Source organism: Procambarus clarkii, chromosome 2 (genome assembly GCF_040958095.1).
Source record: "Procambarus clarkii isolate CNS0578487 chromosome 2, FALCON_Pclarkii_2.0, whole genome shotgun sequence".
NCBI classification, from domain to species: Eukaryota; Metazoa; Arthropoda; class Malacostraca; order Decapoda; family Cambaridae; genus Procambarus; species Procambarus clarkii.
The window spans coordinates 38,016,887-38,037,197 of NC_091151.1; the positions used below are offsets into that span (position 1 = coordinate 38,016,887).

General features: G+C 49.2%; 1 protein-coding gene across 1 annotated transcript in view; it reads left to right on the forward strand.

Annotated features, from left to right (window-relative positions):
• LOC123762392 (salivary glue protein Sgs-3) overlaps positions 1-20,311 on the forward strand; it is a 115,004-nt gene that overhangs the window by 62,822 nt on the left and 31,871 nt on the right. The gene's annotated exons all lie outside the window — the stretch shown is intronic.

The following is a 20,311-nucleotide window of genomic DNA, read 5'->3' on the forward strand; positions in this document are numbered from 1 at the left end:
AACTTATGCATAAAACATTCAACATCAATTATTTATCTCCTGAGTTGCCTTTAATTGCCGACCTGTAACTATCAGCCTATTAAATAATATCATTTGCAACCTTGAGAGATATTCTTATAAAATGTAAAATAACTCTGCTGAGTAAATTTTTGCTAGGATTCCTGGCAGTACATCATTATGAATGATGAACTTACACGTTTCTTGGACTCCATTAATGGTGTTATCTATGAATTCCGCGTTTTTTTCACATTTCATTATAAAAAGTTTCGGCTAATTCATCAGTTCTATCATGCATTCGGAGACCAATATGGGAAGGAATACAAACTCTGACTCCATCATTGATTATTTAACTATATCTGTGTCTAGCTTCAGAGATAAGCACGTCACAGTTATGCCTTGGGGAGCTGAGGGCAGTCAAGGATGACAAGGAGTCACTTACAATTAGCGTATCAACTTTGGATTCATGTACGCGCTCGAGTGCAAGGATTATGGCAACCAATTCTGTTTGAAGAAGAGTTACTTAGACGCGCTCCACACTCATGGGAGAAGGAACCATCTTTCGCTGTCACAACAAATGCACCTCCAGCTACACCATGGGACTGGTGCAAGGATCCATCAGTGTAAATAATCTGGGAAAGGGAGCGCTCTCTGACCAAAGCATCAATTTGGCTTAAGGCATTGTACTTTGCTTCTTGTCGAAGCAAGGCTTTGTTCTTGAATCAGCTTCTTGGGTGGGAAACGGGGACAGTAATTTGGAAAGGAGTGATCTTCCATGGGGCAGGAAAGTGTCGTTGTTGTCTCTCTTGGTGAAGGTGATGAATATTATACATTATGAGCACAGTGACAGTTTTGGTAATCCATTTGGAGGGATGCTGACCTTCAAGGAAGAAGGCTTGGATGGCTTCAGTGCAGGGGTTAGGGTGGGTTAGCCTATGCATCTTGATACCAATTAAATCATTAATTTCAGCGATGCGATCACTTACACATGAAATATTCAGTTTCTTCCTCATGTTTAGTAATTTAGTTGTACGGGGGCATCCGAGGATATCCCTTATGGCTTCGTTTTGCATATTTTCCAGCCCTGCAAGCATTCTCTCAGGCACTAGAGCAAGCATGGGTGCAGCAGCATCGATCACAGACCTAATATATGAGGTATCCAAAATTTGCTTCCTGTAGGTGCAGCCTGCACATGACTGTAAGGCTGCCGCCCAGTTCGGTTATCTTGAGGTTATCTTGAGATGATTTCGGGGCTTTTAGTGTCCCCGCGGTCCGGTCCTCGACCAGGCCTCCACCCCCAGGAAGCAGCCCGTGACAGCTGACTAACACCCAGGTACCTATTTTACTGCTAGGTAACAGGGGTATAGGGTGAAAGAAACTCTGCCCATTGTTTCTCGCCGGCGCCTGGAATCGAACCCAGGACCACAGGATCACAAGTCCAGCGTGCTGTCTGCTCGGCCGACCGGCTCCCGTGGGTGGCCGACTGGGTGGGTGTGCATCAAGACTAGTAACTGTGGCACTCACCATAGATGTAAAGTGCCTTGTATAGTGACTGTTGTGAGCCTCTAGTTGAATCACTTGTGATATATAAATATTATAAGATTATAAATATTACAATATATATATATATATATATATATATATATATATATATATATATATATATATATATATATATATATATATATAATATATATATATATAAATAATAGGGGTGGTAGGAGAGGAAAAGATTAAAGTATTCAGTGAGAATCCACAAGGTCTTCTCTGAACACTATTTATTTTCTTCTTCGAGGATGTGGGTCCCTTTAATTAAGCCAGTGGTGGTACCCCTATATATATATATATATATATATATATATATATATATATATATATATATATATATATATATATATATATATATATATATATATATATATATATATATATATATATGTCGTACCTAGTAGCCAGAACGCACTTCTCAGCCTACTATGCAAGGCCCAATTTGCCTATTAAGCCAAGTTTTCATGAATTAATTGTTTTTCGACTACCTAACCTACCTAACCTAACCTAACTTTTTCGGGTACCTAACCTAACCTAACCTATAAAGATAGGTTAGGTTAGGTTAGGTAGGGTTGGTTAGGTTCGGTCATATATCTACGTTAATTTTAACTCCAATAAAAAAAAATTGACCTCATACATAATGAAATGGGTAGCTTTATCATTTCATAAGAAAATAATTAGAGAAAATATATTAATTCAGGAAAACTTGGCTTATTAGGCAAATCGGGCCTTGCATAGTAGGCCGAAAAGTGCATTCTGGCTACTAGGTACGACATATATATATATAATATATATATATTGTCTTATCACCTGACCCAGTGCGGGTATAAATCAACCAGTTCTGTAAATTCTTCTCATTTGAGAATGAACCATGGAGGTTCGAAACGTTGTGCAAATTGTATAAATAAGTGTAATACATTCTATAGTAATTCTTTTTTTCTTCACCTTGAAATTACAAAAATGAGTTTTGGAGAACTCCTCTTTCAGCTAAGCCCTGATGCTAAAAAAATAGTTAGAGGGATAGAAGCCCTAAATCAGAAGATAGTAAATACAGAATATGCGGCCATATTCAATGAGATATATATATATATATATATATATATATATATATATATATATATATATATATATATATATATATATATATATATATTGTACATGTGTATGTAACATTTTGAGTTGTATAACTAGCGTCACAAGATCGTCACTGGCTTAGCTAAACGAACTCTGGGGTTCAGTTGCTGAACCCATTATGTGCCTCTGTAACCCTTTCCACCACTTCCCACCGGATGGGTATGGGATGCATAATAAAGAAAGAAATTGCATTGGGTAAATTTTAAGCTACACACATGACCTGACATAAGAGACAGTCCACTATGACCTGACATAAGGGACAGTCCACTATGACCTGACATAAGAGACAGTCCACTATGACCTGACATAAGAGACAGTCCACTATGACCTGACATAAGGGACAGTCCACTATGACCTGACATAAGAGACAGTCCACTATGACCTGACATAAGAGACAGTCCACTATGACCTGACATAAGAGACAGTCCACTATGACCTGACATAAGAGACAGTCCACTATGACCTGACATAAGAGACAGTCCACTGTGACCTGACATAAGGGACAGTCCACTATGACCTGACATAAGAGACAGTCCACTATGACCTGACATAAGGGGACAGTCCACTATGACCTGACATAAGGGACAGTCCAATATGGCCTGACATAAGGGACAGTCCACTATGGCCTGACATAAGAGACAGTCCACTATGACCTGACATAAGGGACAGTCCACTATGACCTGACATAAGGGACAGTCCACTATGACCTGACATAAGGGACAGTCCACTATGACCTGACATAAGAGACAGTCCACTATGACCTGACATAAGAGACAGTCCACTATGACCTGACATAAGGGACAGTCCAATATGGCCTGACATAAGGGACAGTCCACTATGGCCTGACATAAGGGACAGTCCACTATGGCCTGACATAAGGGACAGTCCACTATGACCTGACATAAGAGACAGTCCACTATGACCTGACATAAGAGACAGTCCACTATGACCTGACATAAGAGACAGTCCACTATGACCTGACATAAGAGACAGTCCACTATGACCTGACATAAGAGACAGTCCACTATGACCTGACATAAGAGACAGTCCACTATGACCTGACATAACTGACAGTCCACTATGACCTGACATAAGAGACAGTCCACTATGACCTGACATAAGAGACAGTCCACTATGACCTGACATAAGAGACAGTCCACTATGACCTGACATAAGAGACAGTCCACTATGGCCTGACATAACGGACAGTCCACTTAATCTTTCATTTCCACATGAATTTCCTAAATAACATTTCAGGCAGTTTTAAAGGTGTAAAAAAAAGTGTTCCACTGATGCTACTGGTACAGTCACGAGAATACAAGAATCTGTATTACCTCATAAACCTCCGTTACATATTACATAGGCATCTATGTCATTTAAAGGCAATGATTACTCACGAAAATGTTTAATTGTGTCTTCCCAGACGAGGCATTCAGACGATAACTCCCGAGGTTCTGCAAGGAAATCTTTATATAACCTAATACGTTTCTTGGTATATTCAACATCTTTTGACAGAGAGGTTTAGTGTTTATTTTGGCCTCAAATGGCCGAGGAACGGGATAAACATTGCTTCAATGAAAACAATATAATTTTTTAATATAACACGAAAAGGTTAATGTAAACATTCGAGGCGAGAACACTCGGGAACTCAGAGAACATGGACGTGTGCAGGAAGAGAATGTCCCGCTCGCAGGACGAGTATGGGGTGCACAATAAACTAGCCGCCTCCGGTGGAAACAATCAATCCCGTGTAGAGAAGTTGAGGGTCACAGCGACGCAGCCAAGCCTCCACCTTGGTAAACTATCTCCCTCCCGTGTTTATGTTAAACTCTGTAACTACTTCACCAATGTTGTGACGTTCTTAATTGTACAAATATTGGTGTTGGGTTCCCCAGAGAGGCACATAATCGGTTCAGGAACTTGAACCTTCTAGTTCGTTTAACTAAACAAATAACAATCTTTTGACGCGTGGCCGCTCTTGTCTTAGTGTGACGGCAATTGTCAACAAATTAATGTATTTGGGGGATTCCCTAACGTGATGATTCCAACCAGGCTTATATTTTTGTCTGTTTTAATAAGAGGGATACTCGCATCCCTCGCGCTAGCTAGCACTGAACAGTTCATATACAAATAATTGAAACTGTTCTGATGCAAATTACACTGAGGATTAGTGCAGGTAATTGCATCAGTTGATGTTTGAATATTATCAAATTGTCTGTTAAGCTTTTTCACTGTCAGCAGCAACTTGTGAATGGTTATATTACATTGATTGGTTATAAAGACCACATAAGGATTACAAGGACCACATAAACAACTGCAAGTCATATGTTTACAAATATGAACTGAAATACATAATATTATAGTCCAATAGTTATTACAATAAAAATATACCGTTTCTCCTTGTTTGTGTTACAGCTGACCTTTTGAAGAAGTCGTCTGGATCGACATCCTCCAAATTGTTCAGTATTTTAAAAGTTTCAATGAGATCAGCCTTATTATGTCCGGTTTGCAGTGCTGTTACCTCTGTGGCCCTCAACTGTTCCTGGTATGATAGTCGACTTAGTTCATGAATGATCTGTGCTGCCCGGTGTTGAACTTTCCCCAAAGAAAGCTGTCTTTCTGAAGATGAGGTCTCCATGGCTGGATACAATTGTAATACCTCCACATGCTACTCCCCTTACTCACTTAAAAGCCCAACTTAACACTGCTTGCAAGTTCACTGTGACCCTCACTGAACTCTCAGCTAACTGTTAAACTGAAATATTAAATGAGGGGGAAGCAACAACATAAAGGGGTATGAGTTTATTATAAATAATAAGTCCTTAAACTTACACTGCCACCACCTTCCTGAACCTGAAACCTGAATGTGTCTGTATTACTGATCTCCCAGGAAGGACAGACATCAATAATCATGAACTCGGAGGGCGTAGGAACCTTGACGATAAATGATGCTTGGGAATTACTTATAGAAAACTTTACTTTAGTAATTTAGATTCAAGGGCAACTTTAAAATTCATTAAATGGAGGAGAACACCAGGGGATTTCCAGTACAGCACGTAACCACGTCATAGAATGACTCAGAATTAATAAAACAGGAGGGACAGACATTTAAACAACACAAATACATTAATAATCACTTTATTTAAAAAGACACTTTTATTTATATCCTAGCTGTAATTAAATTCTATGAGGCAATGGTGTAAAAAACTGATTGAACATGAGTACTCTAGCACACTTTACCTTCTCCTGCAATCTCCAGCCACAGATGTTGAATGGCTGCTCCCCAGGTCACTGGACCTGCCCAAGTCACCCCAAAGTCACACTGACTAATATTTTCTTAGACTATCCCAAGGAGGCCTATGTTTTTTCCATGAGCTTGGCTCCGGGCTAGGTGGCAGATTGTGGGGCCTCATTCAACCACATTTCCTCTGTCCTGGGCTTTCCCCCGCTGGTCCACCACGGGACAAAGAGATTCATCTTAGCTTGTTCGGGAGCTTATCTGGGTGGGGAGGCACCGGCTTCCATCCCCAGGATGGTAATGGGTTCCTGGAGATGAGGTCGCCTCTTGTTAGGCCACCCCGGCTGATCTGTCTAAACTCCCCTGTTTTTCAGTCCAAATTCTTGGTAATCACTTAGTAATCACTTAACCCTCGAGATAGTGGGGTTTGTATGTGTGGGGTGAGCACCCTCACCGAAACGCCGCCGAGACAAGGCGATCCTTGAGGGACTTGTTGCGTCTCCATGCCATCATCGGAGGTTCTTGTGAGAAGTGTGCCCATGACGGGTGCTCGTCATATGTTTCTTCTAACCAGATCCAAATGGTTTAGAGTGTCTCCTGTAGTGGTCTTGCCAGGCCTGGGAAGTAGGTCGCAGGGAGGATGCCCCTGGTTTGGAGGTCTCGTTGCGTCTGTTGAAGTAGTTGCTCCCTTGTTGGTTCCTGCAGGCTTCTTGCCACGTGTTGGAGGACTTCTTCTGGATATCCTCTGTCTAGGAACATCGCCCAGAGGTCCTGGTGCTGGGTCTGTAGGATCCTGTTGTCACTGTTATTCGTTTTAGGCGGAGGCCCAGGGAGAACGGTAGAGAGTTCTTGAGTGGCTCCGGGTGTCACAAGTCGTATCTGAGATACGTGTGCAGGTTTGTTGATTTGTAGTAAGGCTCTTGTGCATAGGAGTCTACTTGCCAGGTCTATTGAGACCATCGTATCCAGGAAATTGATTTCTTCCTCGTGCCTCTCTGTCGTGAACCATAAGTTTGGGTGCACCAGTGTTTGCCCATGTATGGAAGATGTTTAGGGCCTGGGGGGGCCCAGCATTACACCAAAGATGTCGTCAATGTATATAAAGTAGACGGGGGAGTTGTTGGGGTGACCCCTTCGCTGTACCTCAAATACTTGGTGAACAAAGATTTATGCTATGGCGACGCTGCTGGATGCCCCATATTGCTGTCCTCTTCACCCGCCTATACATTGCGTTGTTGCCTGACCTGCCCGGAGGCGGTCTTCTCACGGAATCTGGAAATAAGCAGTGCAATTGTATTCTTGTGAAACAAACCTTGCCTGACCAGCCACCCAAGAGAAATTTGAGAGCACAGTTTTATGGCACTGAGATTTTATTGGCCCTCAACTTGTCCACGGCTAAAGGGAAGGCAGGAGAGAAGGAAAATGATTGGGAGTGGAGGATTGGGGCAGGAGGGGACAAGTGGCCTGCGATAGTCCCACTTGCCTAAGGGAATTTGACTTCAACAGGTTTATGGCAGGAAAGGGCTGGTGGGAAGGGAAGATGAGACCACAGGGGAGGGGAAAAATGAACAAGGAAGGGGACGGCAAACAAGGGGTAAGGGAAGAAGCTATGGTCTGCAACAGATCACTACAACTACCTTCTTCGGAATTAAGAAATTCATGTGTAAAACACTTTAAAGCACGAATTTCTTATCCTACCTCACTGTAACCATTAACTCCAATTTTTTTAACCCAAAAATATAATGACCCAAATGCCTCAAAAGCAAAAGAAAATCCATGTGGGGGCGCACCAGAGATTAATACAACTGAATAACTACCTTTTTTCCCTTTAAAGTCAATGGTACACTTGATTATTCCTAGGATTTGGTTAGTTTTTTTTTTTTACTGCTGTCCCACTTGTTGCCAACTTTCAGTGAATGATGGATTTTGACTCCAAAGTCTTTTTCTTCATCAATCTCCTGCAAGGTAATGTTGTTAATTTGGTAGTTGTGATGAGGATTATTATGTCCTATATGTATCGTCTTGCATTTCTCGATATTAAAAAGCATTTGGCAGTCTCTTCTGTTTGTGGTGTTCATGTAGATCTCTTTGTAAGGTCTCAATATCATTTTCACTTTCCACTTTGCCATAACTCTTAGTGTATCTGCAAATTTGATGATATCATTTGTAATATTCTCATTGATATAAGTCATTGACATAGATACATATGACAATTGTATCTATGTCATTTACATATATATATATGACAAAAAGGGTTGGGCCCAAAACAGATCCCTGTGGTACCCACATTTCTCCAGTCAGATTCATTCCCATTTAGTACAACCCTTTGTTTACTATGCTTTACCCATTGTTTTATCCATTCTAGTATTCTACTATTCATGCCATGTGCCTGGAATTTCCTTGCTAGTCTTTCATGTGGTTCCTTGTCAATAGCTTTAGCAAAGTTCATGTATCTACCGGAAGTCCTTTGAATCACTATTTACCGTTCCCAAAAATGTGAACCACAGGCCGGGCTTAGGGAGTAGAACAACTCCTAGAACCCCATCAAGCAGGTAGGATTGCAAGGCAGGATTTTTTTTTTTTTTTTTTTTTTTTTACAAGATATATACAAGAGTTGTTACATTCTTGTACAGCCACTAGTACGCGTAGCGTTTCGGGCAGGTCCCTGGAATACGATCCCCGCCGCGAAGAATCGTTGTTACAACCAAGTACACATTTTACTGTTGAGTTAAACAGAGGCTACAGTTAAGGATTTGCGCCCAGTAAATCCTACCCGGCCAGGATACGAACCCATGATAAAGCGCTCGCGGAACGCCAGGCGAGTGTCTTACCACTGCACCACGGAGACTGGTAAAGAGACTGGTTTTACTACATTATTCACTGTGAATGATTCCCTCGCTTAGGATTCTCGCCATAAGCTTGCAGATGTGTGAGGTCAAGCAGATCGGACGGTAGTTTTCTGCTGAACCTTTTCTATCTTTTGAAAATAGGGGTTACATTTTCATATTTTCTAATCTAAAGGAACTATCCCTTGGTCTAGATATTTTCTGAAAAGGCGTCTCAGAGGTAAGCACAGTGCATCTGCCATCTGTGTGAGGTAACGAGATGTTGTCTCATCTCTCTAGTGGGAACACTGATGTACACCCCATTCTCCCGTTCTCTCGATTTGCCTCGACGTTCAAAATGCAACGTCCTAACTTAACCAGGAACACACATACCCAAACAACCCACCTAACCTAACCAATCGATACATAGAAAACGTGGAGTTTTGTGAGCCGCTCGTTTTCATAGTACATTGAATTTGGTACGTTGATTCCTTTCTATAATGGGGTATTAGTCGAGAGGACGGTCGTGAGGTGCTTATCAAGACGCTCGGGGTCGCTATACCAAGGCCTCAGCAACCTGCCAACCGCTCATGGGGGCGCGGAGACCCTGCGTCAAGCTGCTTGCTACTGATACACTGAATTACGCAGTAATTTACATCAAAGGAAAATATATTCGTTCGAATTTTCCTACCTGGGAATTTTCCAATCTTGGAATTTTCCTACCTGGGAATTTTCCAATCTTGGAATTTTCCAACCTGGGAATTTTCCAATCTTGGAATTTTCCAACCTGGGAATTTTCCAATCTTGGAATTTTCCAACCTGGTAATTTTCCAACCTGGTAATTTTCTCCATTCGGAAACAAATTATCAGCAGTCCAATCCACTTACAGAGATTTTCCTACGGCATAGTGTACGAGCCAAGACATTTGCTAGTTGTGTATCAAGGCAGAATAATCAAGAGATACCTGGCATAATCCCTCGGGCAACAAGGGAAGACCATTGCCGGAGTCCGGGTAAACTGCGCTGCTGTCGCTACTGGCGGATTTTAATTGACTTCCTGATTTCAGAAGCTTTTTATGAGTGAGAAAGTGGTGAGGGCAGTAGCAGATGGCTCGGATGGTGAGATGGTGATGCAACTGCTTCACCACACCTCTCTCACACACACACACTCTTGTGGAGGGAGGCGTCGAGCCCTGAAGCACGCAGCAGGGGGCCTGGAGAGTCACCAACCACACACTGGGGGGCCCCTGGAGCCACCAACCACACAGAGGGGGCCCCTGGAGCCACCAACCACACAGAGGGGCCCCTGGAGCCACCAACCACACAGAGGGGGCCCCTGGAGCCACCAACCACACAGAGGGGGCCCCCTGGAGCCACCAACCACACAGAGGGGGCCCCTGGAGCCACCAACCACACAGAGGGGGCCCCCTGGAGCCACCAACCACACAGAGGGGGCCCCTGGAGCCACCAACCACACAGAGGGGGCCCCTGGAGCCACCAACCACACAGAGGGGGCCCCTGGAGCCACCAACCACACAGAGGGGGCCCCTGGAGCCACCAACCACACAGAGGGGGCCCCCTGGAGCCACCAACCACACAGAGGGGGCCCTGTAGCCACCAACCACACAGAGGGGGCCCCTGGAGCCACCAACCACACAGAGGGGCCCCTGGAGCCACCAACTACACAGAGGGGGCCCTGGAGCCACCAACCACACAGAGGGGGCCCTGGAGCCACCAACCACACAGAGGGGGCCCCTGGAGCCTCCAACCACACAGAGGGGGCCCTGGAGCCACCAACCACACAGAGGGGGCCCTGGAGCCACCAACCACACAGAGGGGGCCCCTGGAGCCTCCAACCACACAGAGGGGGCCCCCTGGAGCCACCAACCACACAGAGGGGGCCCTGGAGCCACCAACCACACAGAGGGGGCCCCTGGAGCCACCAACCACACAGAGGGGGCCCCTGGAGCCACCAACCACACAGAGGGGCCCCTGGAGCCACCAACCACACAGAGGGGGCCCTGGAGCCACCAACCACACAGAGGGGGCCCTGGAGCCACCAACCACACAGAGGAGGCCCCTGGAGCCACCAACCACACAGAGGGGGCCCTGGAGCCACCAACCACACAGAGGGGGCCCCTGGAGCCACCAACCACACAGAGGGGGCCCTGGAGCCACCAACCACACAGAGGGGGCCCATGGAGCCTCCAACCACACAGAGGGGCCCCCTGGAGCCACCAACCACACAGAGGGGGCCCTGGAGCCACCAACCACACAGAGGGGGCCCTGGAGCCACCAACCACACAGAGGGGGGGGGGCCTGGAGCCACCAACCACACAGAGGGGCCCCTGGAGCCACCAACCACACAGAGGGGCCCCTGGAGCCACCAACCACACAGAGGGGCCCCTGGAGCCACCAACCACACAGAGGGGCCCCTGGAGCCACCAACCACACAGAGGGGGGCCCTGGAGCCACCAACCACACAGAGGGGCCCCTGGAGCCACCAACCACACAGAGGGGGCCCCTGGAGCCACCAACCACACAGAGGGGGCCCCTGGAGCCTCCAACCACACAGAGGGTGCCCCTGGAGCCACCAACCACACAGAGAGGGGGCCCTGGAGCCACCAACCACACAGAGGGGGCTCTGGAGCCACCAACCACACAGAGGGGCCCCTGGAGCCACCAACCACACAGAGGGGGCCCCTGGAGCCACCAACCACACAGAGGGGGCCCCTGGAGCCTCCAACCACACAGAGGGGGCCCCTGGAGCCACCAACCACACAGAGGGGGCCCCTGGAGCCACCAACCACACAGAGGGGCCCCTGGAGCCACCAACCACACAGAAGGGGCCCTGGAGCCACCAACCACACAGAGGGGCCCCTGGAGCCACCAACCACACAGAGGGAGGGGCCCTGGAGCCACCAACCACACAGAGGGGGCCCCTGGAGCCACCAACCACACAGAGGGGCCCTGGAGCCACCAACCACACAGAGGGGGCCCTGGAGCCACCAACTACACAGAGGGGGGCCCTGGAGCCACCAACCACACAGAGGGGGCCCCTGGAGCCACCAACCACACAGAGGGGCCCTGGAGCCACCAACCACACAGAGGGGCCCCTGGAGCCACCAACCACACAGAGGGGGCCCCTGGAGCCACCAACCACACAGAGGGGGGGCCCTGGAGCCACCAACCACACAGAGGGGGTCCCTGGAGCCTCCAACCACACAGAGGGGGCCCCTGGAGCCTCCAACCACACAGAGGGGGCCCCCTGGAGCCACCAACCACACAGAGGGGCCCCTGGAGCCACCAACCACACAGAGGGGGCCCCTGGAGCCACCAACCACACAGAGGGGGGCCCTGGAGCCACCAACCACACAGAGGGGGCCCTGGAGCCACCAACCACACAGAGGGGCCCCTGGAGCCACCAACCACACAAGAGGGGCCCCTGGAGCCACCAACCACACAGAGGGGGCCCCTGGAGCCACCAACCACACAGAGGGGGCCCTGGAACCACCAACCACACAGAGGGGGCCCCTGGAGCCACCAACCACACAGAGGGGGCCCTGGAGCCACCAACCACACAGAGGGGGCCCTGTAGCCACCAACCACACAGAGGGGGCCCCTGGAGCCACCAACCACACAGAGGGGCCCCTGGAGCCACCAACCACACAGAGGGGCCCCTGGAGCCACCAACTACACAGAGGGGGCCCTGGAGCCACCAACCACACAGAGGGGGCCCTGGAGCCACCAACCACACAGAGGGGGCCCCTGGAGCCTCCAACCACACAGAGGGGGCCCTGGAGCCACCAACCACACAGAGGGGGCCCTGGAGCCACCAACCACACAGAGGGGGCCCCTGGAGCCTCCAACCACACAGAGGGGGCCCCCTGGAGCCACCAACCACACAGAGGGGGCCCTGGAGCCACCAACCACACAGAGGGGGCCCCTGGAGCCACCAACCACACAGAGGGGGCCCCTGGAGCCACCAACCACACAGAGGGGCCCCTGGAGCCACCAACCACACAGAGGGGGCCCTGGAGCCACCAACCACACAGAGGGGGCCCTGGAGCCACCAACCACACAGAGGAGGCCCCTGGAGCCACCAACCACACAGAGGGGGCCCTGGAGCCACCAACCACACAGAGGGGGCCCCTGGAGCCACCAACCACACAGAGGGGGCCCTGGAGCCACCTAACCACACAGAGGGGGCCCCTGGAGCCTCCAACCACACAGAGGGGGCCCCCTGGAGCCACCAACCACACAGAGGGGGCCCTGGAGCCACCAACCACACAGAGGGGGCCCTGGAGCCACCAACCACACAGAGGGGGGGTGGGGGGCCTGGAGCCACCAACCACACAGAGGGGCCCCTGGAGCCACCAACCACACAGAGGGGCCCCTGGAGCCACCAACCACACAGAGGGGCCCCTGGAGCCACCAACCACACATAGGGGCCCCTGGAGCCACCAACCACACAGAGGGGGGCCCTGGAGCCACCAACCACACAGAGGGGCCCCTGGAGCCACCAACCACACAGAGGGGGCCCCTGGAGCCACCAACCACACAGAGGGGGCCCCTGGAGCCTCCAACCACACAGAGGGGGCCCCTGGAGCCACCAACCACACAGAGAGGGGGCCCTGGAGCCACCAACCACACAGAGGGGGCTCTGGAGCCACCAACCACACAGAGGGGCCCCTGGAGCCACCAACCACACAGAGGGGGCCCCTGGAGCCACCAACCACACAGAGGGGGCCCCTGGAGCCTCCAACCACACAGAGGGGGCCCCTGGAGCCACCAACCACACAGAGGGGGCCCCTGGAGCCACCAACCACACAGAGGGGCCCCTGGAGCCACCAACCACACAGAGGGGGCCCTGGAGCCACCAACCACACAGAGGGGCCCCTGGAGCCACCAACCACACAGAGGGAGGGGCCCTGGAGCCACCAACCACACAGAGGGGCCCTGGAGCCACCAACCACACAGAGGGGCCCCTGGAGCCACCAACCACACAGAGGGGGCCCCTGGAGCCACCAACCACACAGAGGGGCCCCTGGAGCCACCAACCACACAGAGGGGGCCCCTGGAGCCACCAACCACACAGAGGGGCCCCTGGAGCCACCAACCACACAGAGGGGGCCCCTGGAGCCACCAACCACACAGAGGGGGCCCCTGGAGCCACCAACCACACAGAGGGGGCCCTGGAGCCACCAACCACACAGAGGAGGCCCCCTGGAGCCACCAACCACACAGAGAGGGCCCCTGGAGCCACCAACCACACAGAGGGGGCCCTGGAGCCACCAACCACACAGAGGGGGCCCTGGAGCCACCAACCACACAGAGGAGGCCCCTGGAGCCACCAACCACACAGAGAGGGCCCCTGGAGCCACCAACCACACAGTGAGCAACGGGAGTACAGGGAGCCCAGGGAGCCCAGTGAGCCCAGGGAGCCTAATGAGCCCAGGGAGCCCAGTGAGCCCAGGGAGCCTAATGAGCCCAGGGAGCCCAGTGAGCCCAGGGAGCCTAATGAGCCCAGGGAGCCCAGTGAGCCCAGGGAGCCCAGTGAGACCAGTGAGCCCAGTGAGACCATGGAGCCCAGTGAGCCAAGGGAGTCCAGTGAGCCCAGGGAGCCCAGTGAGACCAGTGAGCCCAGTGAGACCAGGGAGCCCAGTGAGCCCAGGGAGCCCAGTGAGCCCAGGGAGCTTAATGAGCCCAGTAAGCCCAGTGAGACCAGGGAGCCCAGTGAGCGCAGGGAGCCCAGGGAGCCAAGTGAGCCCAGGGAGTACAGGGATCCCAGTGAGCCCAGGGAGTACAGGGATCCCAGTGAGCCCAGGGAGTGAGGCAAGCATTTAGAAGTGCTTGCGTCACTCCACCTGTGTACATGGCGACTACCATAAACAAACTACAGCTGCAGAATTTATTTTATGGTGTTCACACACTCGTTTATGAGTGTGTGTGTGTACTCACCTAGTTGTGCTTGCGGGGGTTGAGCTCTGGCTCTTTGGTCCCGCCTCTCAACGGTCAATCAACAGGTGTACAGGTTCCTGAGCCTACTGGGCTCTATCATATCTACACTTGAAACTGTGTATGGAGTCAGCCTCCACCACATCACTTCCTAATGCATTCCATTTGTCAACCACTCTCACACTAAAAAAGTTCTTCCTAATATCTCTGTGGCTCATTTGGGTACTCAGTTTCCACCTGTGTCCCCTAGTGCGTGTGCCCCTTGTGTTAAATAGCCTGTCTTTATCTACTCTATCGATTCCCTTGAGAATCTTGAATGTGGTGATCATGTCCCCCCCTAACTCTTCTGTCTTCCAGCGAAATGAAGTTTAATTCCCGTAGTCTCTCCTCGTAGCTCATACCTCTCAGCTCAGGTACTAGTCTGGTAGCAAACCTTTGAACCTTTTCCAGTTTAGTCTTATCCTTGACTAGATATGGACTCCATACTGGGGCTGCATACGCCTGGATTGGCCTGACATATGTGCCTGAATGCCGTTCTTATGTTGGCCAGCCTGGCATATGCTGCTGATGTTATCCTCTTGATATGGGCTGCAGGGGACAGGTCTGGTGTGATATCAATCCCCAAGTCTTTTTCTCTCTCTGACTCTTGAAGAATTTCATCTCCCAGATGATACCTAGTATCTGACCTCCTGCCCCCTACACCTATCTTCATTACATTACATTTGCTTGGGTTAAACTCTAACAACCATTTGTTCGACCATTCCTTCAGCTTGTCTAGGTCTTCTTGAAGCCTCAAGCTGTCCTCCTCTGTCTTAATCCTTCTCATAATTATGGCATCGTCAGCAAACATTGAGAGAAATGAATCTATACCCTCAGGGAGATCATTTACATATATCAGAAACAAGATAGGACCGAGTACAGAGCCCTGTGGGACTCCACTGGGGACTTCACACCAATCTGAGGTCTCACCCCTCACCGTAACTCTCTGCTTCCTATTGCTTAGGTACTCCCTTATCCACTGGAGCACCTTACCAGCTACACCTGCCTGTCTCTCCAGCTTATGTACCAGCCTCTTATGCGGTACTGTGTCAAAGGCTTTCCGACAATCCAATAAAATGCAGTCCGCCCAGCCTTCTCTTTCTTGCTTAATCTTTGTCACCTGATCGAAGAATTCTATTAAGCCTGTAAGGCAAGATTTACCCTCCCTGAACCCAGGTTGATGGGTTGTCACGAAGTCTCTTCTCTCCAAATGTGTTACTAGGTTTTTTCTCACGATCTTCTCCATCACCTTGCATGGTATACAAGTCAAGGATACTGGCCTGTAGTTCAGTGCCTCTTGCCTGTCGCCCTTTTTGTATATTGGGACCACATTCGCCGTCTTCCATATTTCTGGTAGGTCTTCCGGCTCCAGTGCTCTCCACACTATGGAGTGGCCAGCAAAGTGCCTCTGCACACTCTTTCAGTACCCATGGCGAGATCCCGTCTGAACCAACAGCCTTTCTAACATCAAGATCCGGCAGGTGTCTCTTGACCTCCTCTCTCGTAATTTCGAACCCTTTGAAGGCCGCCTGGTTTACTTCCCTTTCTCCTAGCACAGTGACCTCACCTTGTTCTATTGTGAAGACCTCCTAGAACCTCTTGTTGAGTTCTTCACACACCTCTTTGTCCTTCTCTGTATACCTGTCCTCGCCTGTTTTAAGTTTCATTACCTGTTCTTTCACTGTTGTTTTCCTCCTGATGTGATCGTGGAGTAGCTTTGGTTCAGCCTTGGCTTTGTTTGCTATATCATTTTCATAATTTTTTCTCTGCTTCTCTTCTCACCCTAACATGCTCATTCCTGGTTCTCTGGTATCTCTCTCTGCTTTTTGGTGTTCTGTTATTCTGGAAGTTCCTCCTCGCCCTTTTGTTCAGTCCTTTTGCTTCCATACATGGCCTATTATACCATGGATTCTTCATTTGCTTCTCGGATTTTTCCCTTTGGGCCGGGATGAATCTGTTTACTGCCTCCTGACACTTTTGGGTGACATAGTCCATCATACCCTGTACAGACTTAGCTCTGAGGTCTGTGTCCCAAGGTATTTCCCTTAGGAAACTTCTCATCTCCTCATAATTCCCCTTTCGGTATGCCAGCCTTTTGTTTCCTAGTTCTTTTTTGGGGGAGATAATTCCTAGCTCTAACAGGTACTCTAAGTTCAATACACTGTGGATCACTCATTCCCAAGGGTGCTTCCATCTTAACTTCCCTTATATCCCACTCATTTAGGGTAAATATCAGATCGAGCATGGCTGGTTCATCTTATCTCATTCTTGTTGGTTTCTTGATGTGCTGGCTTAGAAAGTGTCTTGTTGCCACGTCCAGCAGCTTAGCTCCATGTTTTTGGTCCTCCATGTGGGTCTCTGTTCTTCCAATCTATGTTCCCCTGGTTGAAGTCTCCCATAATTAGTAGTCCAGATCCATTCCTTCTAGCAACAGAAGCCGCTCTCTCTATTATGTTAATGGTGGCCATGTTGTTTCTATCATATTCCTGTCTGGGTCTTCTGTCATTTGGTGGTGGATTATATATGACTACGACTATAATTTTTTGTCCTCCAGTTGCTATTTTACCTGGTATGTAGTCACTGAAACCTTCACAGCCCTGAATAACCATCTCATCAAAATCCCAGCCTTTTCTTACCAGCAGAAGCTACACCACCACCACCTCTTTCTTCTTTTTCTTTCCTTATAACATAATAGTCCTGTGGAAACACTGCATTTGTTATGGTTTTCGTTAGCTTTGTTTCTGTGAGTGCTATTATGTCTGGGTTTTCTTCTAGTACCCATTCTCCAAGTTCATTTGCTTTGATATATCAAAGCTGTGTGTTGTCCTGGATGTGAATATGGGGAGTCAGATCAAGCTCTCGGGCCCCGCCTCATCGCTACTATTCCAAGGACGTTTAGTAATTCCCGTTGTCAGGGACAGGAAGCTTGTGTGTAAGCTTGTATTGAGGAGGTTCCGCAAGCTTGAACTGCTGACCCTCCTCAGGATGGAACCCCCATCACAGAGGGGGGTTCCACCCTGCCTAACTCCCCGGGTGCCTATATACTGGTAGCTAACTAGACCGCCCGTCCACCCGAGCGCTCATAACGTCACTAAAATGATGTGCTAAATTGCTCGCAGCTCGGCTCTTTCATTGTTGTCAACGGTCGCTTATAGCTTGTCCCCGGAATTCTTTAATTTTCAGGTTGTTCTCTTTCAGATGTGCTTCTGTGCGCTCTACGACTAGTGAAGTGTACGAGGTGGATAATATCTTAGAGACTTCCTTGTTTGTTCCTGAATACCCTCCTTCTGTTTACAAATGCTGCTGATGTTATCTTGTTTATATGTGCGTCTGGCTCGTCTTTTTTATTGTTCTTATTTTTGTTATTTTTTCCTTCGCATACTATAGCGTTTTCCTCGCCTCCACTCCCACTCTCCCCACTCTTGTATACTGGTTGGGATTAAAGTGCACTAGTGATGTGTCTGGCCTTATCTGCAGTGCTTCCTCACCACACACCATCTTCCGCATTGTCATACACGAACCTGCCTCCACCGGGAGGCACTGTACACACATCAAGAGCAGTGGTGCCTCCACCGGGAGGCACTGTACACACATCAAGAACAGTGGTGCCTCCGCCGGGAGGCACTGTACACACATCAAGAGCAGTGGTGCCTCCACCGTGAGGCACTGTTCACACACCAAGAACAGTGGTGCCTCCACCGGGAGGCACTGTACACACATCAAGAACAGTGGTGCCTCCACCGTGAGGCACTGTTCACACATCAAGAACAGTGGTGCCTCCACCGGGAGGCACTGTACACACATCAAGAACAGTGGTGCCTCCACCGTGAGGCACTGTTCACACATCAAGAACAGTGGTGCCTCCACCGGGAGGCACTGTACACACATCAAGAACAGTGGTGCCTCCACCGTGAGGCACTGTTCACACATCAAGAACAGTGGTGCCTCCACCGGGAGGCACTGTACACACATCAAGAACAGTGGTGCCTCCACCGTGAGGCACTGTACACACATCAAGAACAGTGGTGCCTCCACCGTGAGGCACTGTACACACATCAAGAACAGTGGTGCCTCCACCGTGAGGCACTGTACACACATCAAGAACAGTGGTGCCTCCACCGTGAGGCACTGTACACACATCAAGAACAGTGGTGCCTCCACCGTGAGGCACTGTACACACATCAAGAACAGTGGTGCCTCCACCGTGAGGCACTGTACACACATCAAGAACAGTGGTGCCTCCACCGTGAGGCACTGTACACACATCAAGAACAGTGGTGCCTCCACCGTGAGGCACTGTACACACATCAAGAACAGTGGTGCCTCCACCGTGAGGCACTGTTCACACATCAAGAACAGTGGTGCCTCCACCGTGAGGCACTGTACACACATCAAGAACAGTGGTGCCTCCACCGTGAGGCACTGTTCACACATCAAGAACAGTGGTGCCTCCACCGTGAGGCACTGTACACACATCAAGAACAGTGGTGGTCCAAGAAACAAAATCTGTAGGACCCCGCTTCCATATCTCTCCTCCCTGACACTGCCTCTCTCACGACAGTCGTCTGTTTCCTATTTATCAGGTATTCTTAAACCCTCCAGAGTATCTTCCCAATTATCCGCGCTGGTTTTCCAGCTTGTGAATCAGCCTTTTATGGAGGATAATATCCATGTGACCATCTTGGAAGATGAGCTCCACCCACTGTTCTTCGTGTCGTGTCTTAGCGACGCTGTTCAAGAATTGATATAGGTTGGTGAGCCAAGCTTTGTCTCTTACAGCCAGGCTGACTCTCGGGTACCAAGCCCCTTACATGGGTTTTGCTTTCCTCTTTATAATTATCTTTTCCAAGTGTGTTCACTAGTTGTGTTGGGCTGGTTATGTCTACAGGGAGCAAGATCTAGCTCTTGAGCCCCACCTCATATTCCCTACTCACAAGTTGCACCCGACTTTCCACAGGCTCTGCCATACTTGCTCTTTAAGCTGTGAATGGTGGTTTTTCATTCCTTCAGTTTGTCTGTCATCTTGTAGTCTCTTGTGATCTTTCTATGTCTTAATCCTTCTCGTAACTTTTGCATCACCAGCAAACATTGAGAGTAATAAATGTATTTCGTCTAAAGAAACATTTATAGAATAGGTCTGAGAACTAAACCCTGTGGGACTCCCCCTGGTAACACTGCACCACTCTCAGATCTCACCCTTCACAGTGACTCGCTGTCTGCTGTTGCTGAGGTATTCCCTTATCCACTGGAGCATCTTCCCCGACACTTCTGCCTGCTGCTTCAACATGTGCACTAGCCTTCTATAAGGTAGTAATGTGTCAAAAGCTTTCTGACAATTCAAAAACATGTAGTTTAGTCCATCCCTTCTCTTTCTTATCAAATTGTTATCGTCTGATCATAGAATTCTATAAAATCTGTGAGACAAGATATTACCATCCATGAACCTATGCTATTAACGTATTACCAACTTCTAGTCAAACATACTCTTTTTGTATGTTTGGACAACTTTATATGTCTTTTAGTTTTTTGTTAGGTCTCCTGTTTCCAACGGCCTATTATACTATTATTATAAC